General features: G+C 52.4%; 1 long non-coding RNA gene across 1 annotated transcript; it reads right to left on the reverse strand.

The window, feature by feature from the left end:
• Window positions 1–1,107: 1,107 nt before the first annotated feature.
• On the reverse strand, window positions 1,108–8,587 carry LOC138920518 (uncharacterized). The gene is made up of 4 exons (XR_011431831.1): window positions 8,145–8,587; window positions 7,762–7,799; window positions 7,573–7,652; window positions 1,108–7,355 (listed from the first exon to the last, which is right to left on the reverse strand). It is a non-coding gene; the product is annotated as an uncharacterized lncRNA (long non-coding RNA).
• Window positions 8,588–12,442: the final 3,855 nt, after the last annotated feature.

The raw sequence follows: 12,442 nt of genomic DNA on the forward strand, positions 1-12,442 counted from the left end.
CCAGTGCATATTTCAGAGCTGAAATGAAAGGCACGAGGGGGGCTTGGTGAGCACCGGATAACCCTGGGAGTCACTGCGAAGTATTATAAACAGTGTCACGTCAACCCGAGATTTAGCATCCGATCCTGGCTTGAGCGCGAGGAAACGGGGCTGTGACAGGGAGGCGCTTCCTCCAGACGAATGTCCGAAGGTGTCTCGAGAAGGGCAGTGACGCCAGGCAGAAGGCTTGTCAGGTCGGGTGGGAGCGGCTGCTTATGCACTGCAGGTGTCTCCAAGTGCTGCTGAGGGGGCGCTGGGGCGGGGGAGGGGCCGGGAAAACCGAGTCTCCGTCCATCCGCGGCAGGCACAGTCGGGGCCAACGGCCAGAGGAGGTGGAGCAGGGACGTCCTCCAACGCTTCCAGGGCCCACAGGGGATCCCACAGAAAGAGCTCCACCAGGTTTAAATATTCCTGAGGCTGGGAAACTTGCCCCTGCCCGCCCCTGCGCCTTATCAGACCCTCTTGGAAATGCCGAGCTCTAGTGACTTCAGAAACCTCTGGGAAGGGTCCACGGCACGTCTGTGGATTTTTCTGGAAACACTTGGCCTGCAGCGATGGTCCTGAGATGAGTGAGACTAGTTCCCTAGGGAGATGTGCCAGATCAAGATGAAAATGGGAGCAATTCTGGTAACTTCCCTGCCGGAGAGCCAGCTCCCAGCCCCGGCTGCCTGCGCAGACGGCCCCCTCCGCGGGTCTACACAGAGGGGCTGATCCAGCCTCGTTAAGAGCAGACATGGCAGGCCAAGCAGCTCAGAGTGTGAACTCAGGCAGACATCCGGGACTGTCATCACTCACCAGGGGGTGGCAAGTCCCCTAACTTCTCCAAACCTCAACAGCCTTATCTATAAAATGGGGATCATCTTACGGAAAAAGTTGTCCAGCATGTTAAGATCCATTTTCCCCCAGAAGGCAATGCACTCAAAAATATTTCAAGCCTTGAGGCCATCAAATAAGGAATGGGCTGAACTGCCACAGCAGGTCACACCTTTTCACGGTCTCTTTCATATTCGGTTATCTGCACGAACAAAATAATATGTTTTCCAATCATTTTCAATGCAAAATCTGTTCAACTCATTTCAATTACTTTTTCAAAAAAAAAAAAAGCCAATTAGAACATGCTTTATTCACCATATCTTATTGACAAGGAAGATGACAGGTTGTTGGGGGATGTGATGAGATGGCACTGAGGAAAGCACGTTGCATATTTGATGTCACAGGGTGACTGAGCACACACACCATGCCAGGCTCTGGGGTCCAGGGTGCTCAGACACTGTCCCTGCCATCTGGATGCCACGGTCTTAGAGAAGATGGGGGCTCTCAGAGACGACAGATGCAGCCTGTGCTAAGACAGAGATGGGGACACGGGCTGTGGGGACACATGTCAGTCGGGGGTTCTTGGTGAGGAGTCCAGGTAAATGACGTTAGCAGAGACTTGAGTGGATTTAAGGGCAGGGGCATTCTGTGCAAAGCAAATAGCAAGTGCAACAACAGAGGGCCATCGGAGAGTCTGGCATTTCACGCTGTGAAATATTTCATTACAACTCCTGATACTGATAATGTGGCTGAGAACGGGACCAGCGCACGTTCCTTGCTTCCTTCTGTGCGTCGGGCACTCTGTTAACCACTCTGCAGACACTATCTGCTAGGTCTTCACCATAACCCCTGAGAGAGTCTCCTGCTGGCCCCATGTGACAGATGGGGAGACCGAGGGAGGTTGGCATCTAGCCCAAGGGTGGAGGGCCAGTAAGTCCCAAGCAATCTGACTTCAGCATCTACAGTGTGCTTTTTGCTGTTCTTGTGCTGTTTGGGGAAGAGACGGGAATCCAGTCAATTTGCTCTCATTTCACCGACCCAATAACCCTTGCAGGTACGCATGTGGATCTTGCATTTTGCAGGCAAGGGGTCAATGGCTTAGAAAGGAGGGGGACATGGCCCAAGACCGCATAGCTTCTGGGGTCTGGGAATTAGGGGAGCAGGACCTGCTGCCTGGCTGCTGGTGTACACGCGAGAGCTGCCTCTGAATGTGAAAATGTTTAGACCATCTGAGATGAGCAAGCCAACACGCTCCTTGGCACACTTATCCTTTTTTCATAGCAGAAAGGAAATTAATCCAAGTAGAAGGATTAATCGCAGGTACTTGTCCCTTCAGGAGAGTGAGGCTGGGGCTCCTCCCTTGGGCTCTCCTCAAAGCCCGTGACTCCACAGGACCCCAAAATCCACTGCTGCCCATTGTCATCCTGTGTACCTCCCCCCCCCCCCCAGCCCCACATCTCAGTCTTCAAGACCCTGCTGATAACCATGTCCTCCAGGGGCCCTCTCGCTGGCCAGGTGAACTTGACCTGGCCTTCTCTTATCACCCTGCTGCACTTCCTTCACAGTCTCTGGCTAAGGCGAGGGGTGCTTGAGCGGGGTGACCTGGATTCCTGTCCTGACTCCAGCTCACCAGCTATTCCTGTGGTTAGTCATTGGACCTCTTGAGTTTCGGTTCCTTATCTAACAAACGGCTGAGGGACGCTAACAGGACCAACCCCACAGGGCCATGTGAAGACTAAATGAGATAAGGACCAAGCACAGTGCTTGCACGCAGTAGGTGTCCGATGGATGTTAGCTGCTCTGACGCTAGCACCAGCGAGCAAGTGAACACCACGTTCCACGGCCGGGTCTTAGGGATCCATGGAATCTCAAGCTCCCCGAAGCAGGAAAGGCTTTTCGCTTCTCTGAATCCCCTGCGACACACAGCATCATGAAAAAAAACACCGCCTCTGGGGTCAGGCCAGGATTCGAACCCCAGCTCTTCTATCATCTTGCTGTGTCAATTTGGGCAAGTTATGCAATTTCACTGAGCTTGGTTTCTTCAACTGGAAAATTGGGATATTTGTACCTACTTCGTGGGTTGTTATGAGCAAGAAAACAGATTCACTCATTCGTTCATTGATTGGAGCATCCTTTGAGCTCCTGATTTGTGCCACTCATGGTATGGGCAGCTGGGAATATGCTGAGGGACATGACAAAAGTCCTGGGCTGGCAGGGCTCATGGCCTGCCCATCACGCTACACTGTTTCTGCACTGACAGAAGTGCTTGGAACCCGCCCCCCACGATTGCATGTTCCAGCTTCATTTGCAGGAACTGTCAGATCTGAAGTCAGAATACGCCTGGTTCTTGAGAGACGGACGTTTCCTTCTGTGGCCAACGGGGGCTGGGGTGACTCCGCTGTGGATATTCCATTCCTCTTAATGGAGCTGCTGTGTCTCCCAAGGTTACACGCACTTGGTGTTTGGGGTCCAAAAAAAAGAGTAGGGGAAGAAAGACATGTCTTCCAACCATGCCAGTTTGGGCAGAGCCCAGAACACACTCTGCAGAGCCCTTCCTCTCCCTCTCGGAACAGCAGGCGCTCCTGGAGAGATTGTCATGTTTCGGTTTCACTGACACCTAGTTCATCAAAACATCACACGGAAGCAGTGGGGGCTTGGGCAGCTTCTGCCCTCCACGAGCCACTGGAGTCTCCAGGTGCCCCTGGGGCTCACGCAGAGCACGTGAAAAGGCTCCTTGCCCCGACCTGCGGCTGCATTTGTCACCCAGGCCCCGTTGAGTGGTGCTGGTGCTGCTGTCCCACAGAATCTCTCCTGCATCTTCCGGCCCCGACTCCTCTCTCCTTGGGGCTCAGAAAGCGAGAGGGATCTCAGAGCTAGAGGACGTGGAAATCCTTGTGCTGGTCCTCCAGGGACTGTGCCCCCCACGTGTGTGTACACACACGCCTCTGCACACAAATACACATACGCACGTGCACATGCACACACCGCGTGCCTGGGACTCACAGGTGTCCTCGATCATCTGTCTTTTCCCAACAGAATGCCAGCTTCATGAAGGAGAGAATTCTGTCCATCGTGCTCCCCGTGGTATCGTCTGAGCTGGGGGCAGAATCTGGCACATAGTAGGTGCTTCATAAATATTGTTGCAGGGACAAAGGAAGGAATGGTAAGCCTTCTTAAAGCGTTACCTGATCGGGGGGAAGAGGGTTACTTCTACCGGGCACCTATGACACGTGAGGCACAAGGCTTCCTGATTTGTTCAGTCTCCTTTCCTTCTACAGTGGTGCTAAGACCTGGGGTCACTGTGCTCCCCTCAGGGGAGAGGAAACAGGCTCAGAGAGGGTGGGTAACTTGCCCATGAATGGCACACAGAGCAAGAGAGAGCCAGTTTGCACCAAAGCTGGGCCGTCAAACCTCAAAGCCACACGGCTTCTCCTGGGTCGTGTGCTGCTCTCCCCGAGGTCAGTGAATAGAATGAGTCCCAAGCCCCAGCCACGCTACCTCGGTGACTCCCTGTCACCCTGGACACCCCCTGAGACGGGCCTCGCTGGGACAAGGAGGACAGCACCTCTGCATGGTGTGAGGAGTAAACACCATGTCCCAGGGGCCTGATGCGCTAAAGCCTTGTTCCCTGCACACATCACAGTCTCGTGGGGCTGGGCGGCCTCCTGGGCGGCTGTGCTCAAACGGGGGACTCAGCATGCACCCTCCTAGGTTGCAGTAGAAGGGGGCAGGAGGGCTGAGGGCAGGCAGGATGTTTCTGAGGCGGGCTGAGAAGTAGTGCGTGACTTCCTCTTTGTTCCATTCGTTCCAGTCGAACTGCAAGGGAGGCTGGGAGTAGGTCTTCCTGTGCTCAGAGGAAAGCCAGCAGAAGCCTTCAGCTCCATACACCTGCCCAGGTGGCCCTGTCTCTCCCCGAGCCTAAAGCCTCTCTCAGCGGAACCTGCTCATTCCTCAGAGCCTCAGGGACAAGTGAGACCCAGAACCCTCACATCTATAGGGGGCCTTTCCCCCAGAGCCCCAAAGCTGAGGCCAGGGGCTCCACTGGGCCCTGAGTGATGCTCAAGATACTGCCCGAGGTAGGATCAGCCCCAGCAGGGGCCTCTCAGGAGCCTCCTCCAGCCCAGGGGAGCTGCAGGAGCCCCTCCTCCCAGGGGTCCTGAACCTTGGTCCCATTCCTGGCCTTGCGCAGCCAGAGACCCCATCACGGCGTCCCAGAGATCCAAGGCTGGCTCCTCCACCCAGAGGCCTCTCCCTGGCCCCCAGGGCTCAGCTCAGGGTGGCCCCAGAGGCACCCAGGAGCCTGGAAAATCTCTGCTCTGGCTCCAGATGTACGATGCTCAGCTCCCAGAGACAAGGGTTCATCCATCACTCAGCAGAACCCTGGGTCCCAGCCACCAAGGCCCAGCCTTCAAGATTAGCCTCGGAGCCAGCAAGGCCTGGAAGGACTCTGGGCTGGCTCCCAAGACCAGGGAGCCCTGTCACAACTCCACCAAGGGGAAGGGTGTGAAGGCTGCGAGCTCTCTTGGGGGGTGTGGGGTCCAAGGGGCCTGGAGCCCCACAGACCGGGGGAGTGGGAAGACTCTGAGAGCCCGCTTGGCTCCACCCCTACCAGCCACCCTGTGAAGTTGGGGCATTGCAGCTGCTGCCACATCTTGGGGAAGTTCCTGTCAATCAGCTTAGAGTGACCTCCCCGTGGCTGGTCCAGGGACAGCCTGTCTCCTGACCTGGAGAGCAGCCCGTCTCTGGAGTGGTACCTCAGGAAAGAAGGAGAGCCCCTGGACTGTGGGTGGGGATCTCAGCAAGTCCTCGGTGACCTCCCTCCCTCATTCCCCAGGTACCACTGCCTAACTTTGCCCTGGACGAGGGCCCGGGAAGATGACATCCAAACCAAAGATGACACCCAAAGTGGGTTCCTTGGAACACTGGTGCCTCAAGATGCTCTGCCCCAAAGTGGTTCCCTAGTCACATTTAGTTTGGGAACTGCTGCCTGCTGTAGGCAGCTGCTCCCTGCCCCAGCTCACCTCAGAGAGTCACGATGCCCCTTAGCCTGTAAAGGCTCTGAGAAGTCCTGCAGCAAAAATCTCTTTTCTTTTATTTAGCTTGGTGCCTCCCAGACTTTGACCACAAAACCCTTTTTGTGCTCATAACCTAGAGACGGTTCTATGCAAAACACTTGGGAAATCTGTCCTAGACAATCCTAGAGATGAATCACACCTGGCCTCTGTTCTGATTGCTCATCCCTCGGGGGTAGACGGGCAGGGGACAAGCAAATACAAGTGTGACCGGCGCTTGGCCAACCAACGTCAGTTAACGCAGATTTAGCCCCCGACCTGCCTTATTTTTACTGTAGCCTTATCTTCACCAGACAATTCTCTGCATTTGTTTACGTATCGATTCTCGGTTCCCCCAACCCTCTCTCTCGAATGACACCTCCATAGAGAAAAAGTGTGTCGTGTCACCTGCTGTGTGCCAGCATCTTCTCCCACGTCTAGGGCCGCGTTTGGCCGGTACTGGGAGCTTCGTTATTTTTGGTGGAATGACTTCACTAATTGCACAAATGGGGAACATAACGCACAAGGAGCACACTTAATTGTCCCACTGTCGCATGGCCGGTCCGTGATGGAGTCGAGGCTCGAAACCAAGAGTCCTGCAGAGCCTGGACACACAGTGCTCTGTCGTCTGACCCCACCGCCACCAGCTCCACTGAGTGAGGGACAGAATGACCCCAAGCCCTGGTTTTCCTAAAGGCCATAACCTGAGCCCAGCTCTCCCCCCGCCCTGCCCTGGTTCCCACCTGGCCGCGACTCGGGGCCCTCTCCACGCCCGTCTCAGACTCTGCCCTGGGCCAGACCTGGCAGGGGGTCACCGCACCTAAGACCCCCGCCAGCGATGCTGTGAGGGCCCTAGCAACTGACCCTGGGGTGACCCTCGGGGCAGCCCGTGCTGGGTCCTCTAGTAGGAAGAGAATTCTACCCAGAGTCCAAGAAGCTCAACTTGACGGCTTCCAATCCTCCTTTCCCTCCTCAAGTGTGATGCCAAGAGAAGCTGCCAGATAGAATGACTCCCCTCCTTCCTCCCGTCTAATCAAATGAGAGGATGGAGGATGGAAAGGCTAGGTCCAGAGCTGGAAGCGCCGGCTCTGTCCCCGCTGTGTGATCTCCACCAGCTGGCCCTTCCCTGGGCCTCGGCTTCCTCTGCAGAGAACGAGAGGCAGGGCTCGCACGGCTGGCCCCATGACGTTGACAAAAAGACCAACGATCATCATCTGGAAAGTTCCACAGCAACGCAAAACTTGCCAGTGCAGCGGTATGGGCAAGATAGTGGGGACCCAGGAGCCAGGGATCCCCTGCCAGAAGGGATCAAGGAGGCTTCTCAGAGGTTCTGCTGACCTTTGACCTGAGTCTCCAAGGATGAGCTGGAATTTTTTGGTTGCAGCTGAGGCCAGAAAGGCCAGTGGCACAGGCCTCGAGACACAGAGCTTTCTCCTTAGGATGGTGGGAAGCCTGTAGAGGTTTTAAGCAAAGTGTTCTCAGGCTAGCTTTTGGTTCAGCATCAGGATTAGGTTCCTCTCTCAGTTACGGAAGACTCAAAATAACAGTGGTTTAAACACACAAGAAGTTATTTTCTTCCAGAAAAGAAGTCCAGGAGTGGGCAGTCCTGGACTGGTCCAGGAGGTCTGCAGGGTCCCCAGGAACCCAGACTCCTTTCTGTTCCACTCACCTGTGTATGTGACTCCCATGCTCAACGACACCTCATGGTCCAAGGGTGCTGTTGGAGCTCCAGCCTTCACATTTGCCTTCCTGGCAGCAGGGCAAATGAAAGGAAGTAGGACAAAAGAGGCAGACTGCTAGCAGAGCCAGCTCCTTCTAAACAGCCTTCCCAGAAGTCCCACATGAAGCTTTCACTTACATCTTATTGGCCAGAACTTAGTCTTGTAGCCACTCTAGCTGCAAAAAAAAGGTTTGATAATATAGTCTTTGTTCTGAGTAGTAATCCGCCCTGGGGCGTGTCAGAGACCTGTAGCTAAATAAGGTGGGAATGGATGTTGGATAGCATCTGGTAGCCCCTGCTACAGTGGCTTTCGGCTACAGGAAATAGAATACCTAATACCCAGACTTTAATACTTCCTGGACAAGAAGTCTGGAAGGACTTCACAATGACATCAAGACCCAGATTCTGTCTATCCTTTGTTCTGCCATCCTCAGGATGTTGGATATTAACTGTGTTATTATTAAATTAGTTAATATTTGTAAAGCACTTATTCTACATAAAAATAAAATAGAATGTCTCACCTCACAATCACAAGATGACTGCCAAAGCTCCAGGCATCACATCCTGCCCCTATATCCTATGACGTAGGAAAGACAGGAGGAGGCAAAAGAGTTTTCTCCTCGTGCCAGTCTTGTCTGTCGTCAGGAAAGAAAATCTGTCTCTGAACCACCCCTCTCCCATCAGACTTCCTCTCACATGTCCTTGACCAGGATTAGGCCACATGCCCAGATCTAGACCAATCACTGGCACAGGGGGTGAGGTTGCTGCAACTGGCTTAGATCAATCATGGAGGGTGCTGAGACGGTGCCAGGGAGAGGTGTGGAGGGATGGAGAGTCAGGCACACCCAGAGAACCCAGGAGCAGCCTCCAGGTGCACAAGATCCCGGACGTTTGCCAGGCTCTTCTCCTTTGGAACAAGATGGCCGCCCTCCTGGCTCAGGGCTGTGCTGCTGCGAGGCCAGACGGGCCTGGAGCGCGTGGGCGGCCCCAGCGCTGCCTGGTAATTACATCACACGCTCTCCCCTTCTGCCGTCAAGAATGCATTTGTGCTCACTCACCGTCCCCGGGGCCCCCGGGCTCCAGGCGGAGTGTGTCGGGAGCCCTGTGTTTTCACCTTGGCCTGAGCTCCCCAATTTATCTTGTAGTTTCATTAAATCTGCGCCACATGCCACAGACGTCTTTCTCATCTAACGGCCTGTTGCAGGGGATCCAGGACGCCGCGCATACAGGACGTTCTTGCCTGGTTTCCTTTCTTCAAATCAAATAACTCGATTCGCGCTCCCTCCCTGTGTCTCGCACGGTTCACTTAGATTAATAACATTTCAGAGTCTGCCCATTAGGTACCGAGAGCGGCGAGCAACGGCCTTCTGGCCAATTCCAATTCCAGAGACTGCGTGATGGAAACTATTTCTCCCCAGCCCCGTTGCCAGCAGCAAGCTTTTCTCTAAAGGCTTAATTAGGATTCAAGATCGTGTCCAGGAACCCGGAGCCTCAGAAGGAGCCAAGCCGGCGTGTTTACGGACTCCTGTGTTGAGTTCATTTCTGGTTTTGTATTTTGTAAGAGGAGGGGAAAGGAAATGGCAGAGAGTGAGAGGCGGTTTTTAATAACAGGAGGAAGCTTCAAATATGGCGGAAATGAAAGTAAGTTGGCAGCCAGAGGATGGGACGATGGGGGCACAGGGAGTGCAGAGCGAGGCCGCGTCGATCCAGATGTGGTTCAGACGTGGGCAGAGACCGGAGCAGAGGATGGGCCCTGCCTCGGTGGCCAGAGGTCGTGAACCTGTTCTGTCCGTGGCTCCCACGGGCCTGAACGCGGCAGGAAGGAGGCCTGTGTTTGAAAGCAGCAGAATTGCAGTGAAACTCTCTCTTGTTCCTTCCCGGCTGTGTGGCCTTGGCCAAGTCACCTCGTTGCTCTGAATGTTAGCTTCCTCATCTGGGAATAATAATACTGTTTCACGGAATTGTTGTGAGGTTTATAGAAGAAGTATGAGAAAGGCATTTTACATGCGCATGACACACAGGGGGCCCTTGGTGAATATGAGTAGGTATGAGTGGAACCTGAATCCCATGGACATTTATGTCCCCCTGGATACAGTGACTAGACCTTACCACTGGACAGTGGACACGCCCCTAAGGAGCTGTGGCTACAGTTTACACTCTCTTGGCCTCAGTTTTGTCACCTATAAAAGGAGTTAATAATAGTGTGGTTTAAAAGACACAATGCACATTAAGGGGCCAGCCTGGTGGTGTAGTGGTTAAGCTCCAGATGTCCACTTCAGTGACATGGGGTTATGGGTTTGGCTCCCGGGTGCAGACCTACGTACCGCTCATCAAACCACGCTGTGGTGGTGTCCCACATACAAGATAGAGGAAGACTGGCACAGATGTTAGCTCAGGGCCAATCTTCTGCACCAAAAAAAAAAACAATAATAAAAATAAAAAAATAAAAGACACAATGCACATAAAGCCATCAGTTCAGTGCCTGGCACAAGGTAGGTGCTCAGACCGGGGGTGGGCGGAGACGGGTCTGGTCAAAGCCGAGCATGTACTGATGAGGAATCTGAGGCCGAGACGGGGAGAGGACGCCCACCCACCCACAGTGATTAGTGGAATAACCTGGTTAAGACTCACGGGGTATCTTACCATCGGCCAATAGAAACAAGCTCCCACTGAAGGTGTGTATAAAGGGATCAACAGAGGCCCCAAAAAATCCTGACCCCTGGATAACGTGCTGGTGAGGAAGAATTTGGGAATTCAAAATAAACAGCTTCAACCTGGGAGGGGCAGACGCCAGAAGGAATTCCTCTTGGGAATCTCAATTCATATCAGCTTCTTTCTTATCAAAATTGGAATCATCAATGAGGTCAGTTTCCGAATTGCTCTCAGAAGATGCCCTCTGGCACCTGACCTTGTACTTCCAGGGGTAGGGCTGCTCCGAGCCAGAGTTGCAAGCATTAAAACGTGAGGACGTTCGTTACAGAGTTCATGAGAGCGAGACACTGGGAGCAGCCTGCCTGCCGGAGAGTCGCCTGAGCAAAGCACGGTGATCCAACATGAGGCCGCTATGAAAACTGACATCTGTAAAGAATTGTTAATGAAACAGGAAAAACATTTACAAAGTAAAGTGAAGAAAAAGAGACAAAACGGTGCCTCTGTAATGACTGCAACTGTGTAAAACAGATGCGTGCGTGTGTGTCTTGTGTGTGTGTCCACTCTTTAGAAAACAGACTAGAGGGAAAATAGGCCAAAGGACAATATTCCCTATCCTAGAGATGTAGAGTGACAAGAGGTCTCTATCTACCTCTCCATCTGTTTACTTATTTATGATTTTATGCCTTTACAATTCTTCTCCAGAGAGTATATATTACTTTTACATCCGGAAAGTGCTGTTTCAATGTTACATGACGTATACAGGGCAGATGCAAAGTGAAACCCTCCAGCCCTTTACAGCGTCTTCCCTGACTCCTGCATAAAGCTGTTCGGAGAAGGAAGTTTTAAATGCCAGTCCACCGTCCCACCCAAGACAAGTGGCTGAAACACGCGAGGGCTCAGATCCTTCCTCTAAAGCATCATTAATGTCAAAGGATGGCTCGGAGATAGTGACACTTAAAAAAGGAGAGAGAAAATGCGTGTTCAAGGAGAACAAGGGAGTCAAGCTTCAGAAGGACCAGCTCACCACGCACAAAACACAGTAAGATCTTAGAAGGAGGGGAAATGGGGTGAGGTAGGGCAAAGGGGACACATTTTCAGATATAAAAAGAAGTTCTGAGGATCTGATGTACAACGTGGTGACTATAGTTGATAATACGGCACTGAGTTCCTGCAAGTTGCTGAGCGATCTTAAGCATTTTCACCTCCGCCACACAGTTACCTGTGTGAGGTGACGGAGGTGTCTATTGGCTGGATCTTGGTAATCATTCCACAATGCGTATGTATATCAAATCATCAGGTTGTATACTTTAAATATACACAATTATATTTGTCAATTATTCCCAATTATTCTTCAATAAAATTTTTTTAAAAAGAACTTGGGAAAAGACCTGCAAAATTATCAACATTTCTGTTTCAATGATCTATCATTGCGTAACAAACTACCCCAAATTGTAGCACTTGAAAGAACATCGATTTATTATTCTCATAATTCTGTGGGTCAGGAATTCAGGCAGGGCTCGGCCGGCTGGTTCTTCTGCTCCACATGGCATCGGCAAGGGTCGCTCTGCCAGCTGGTCACTGACGCATCTGGCACCTGAATGCTCCTCCACATGCCGTCTCTCTGGTCTCTCCTCATTCAGTCACCCAGCTTGAGCTTCTGTACAGTGTGCAGCTGGCCCCCAGAGCACAAAAGTGGGCACTGCTGGGCGTCCTCAGGGCTATGCCCAGAACCCTCTCCATGTTCTATTGAGTGAACGCTAAGTGCAGAATGGTAAAAACAGAGAAACAAGAACAACGACAACCATACAAGCAAACACACAGGAGATGAGATTATACAGCATCTGTGGGGTATATAAATGCATGGATACAAACCAAGCTGATATGGTTTCTTCTGTAAAGTGGAACAGGCACCAGGAGTGGATTGGGAGAGGGGTCAAAATGGACTTCAGCCTTGTCTATAATGTATTCACGTTTATAGGTAGATTACATAGTATTTGAAATAGCCCCCATGAACATAAACGGGCATTCATTACAATTTGCTTTTGAGATCATTGATTTCTACATCCTTAATTTGGAGTTGAAAAGATCAAGATTCAGAGAGGGGAAGTGATTGGCCCAAGCCTACACAAGGTGGAGAGTTTGCTATAAACCCAGTGGAGTTCCTGCC

This window comes from Equus caballus, chromosome 24, assembly GCF_041296265.1.
Source record: "Equus caballus isolate H_3958 breed thoroughbred chromosome 24, TB-T2T, whole genome shotgun sequence".
NCBI lineage: Eukaryota > Metazoa > Chordata > Mammalia > Perissodactyla > Equidae > Equus > Equus caballus.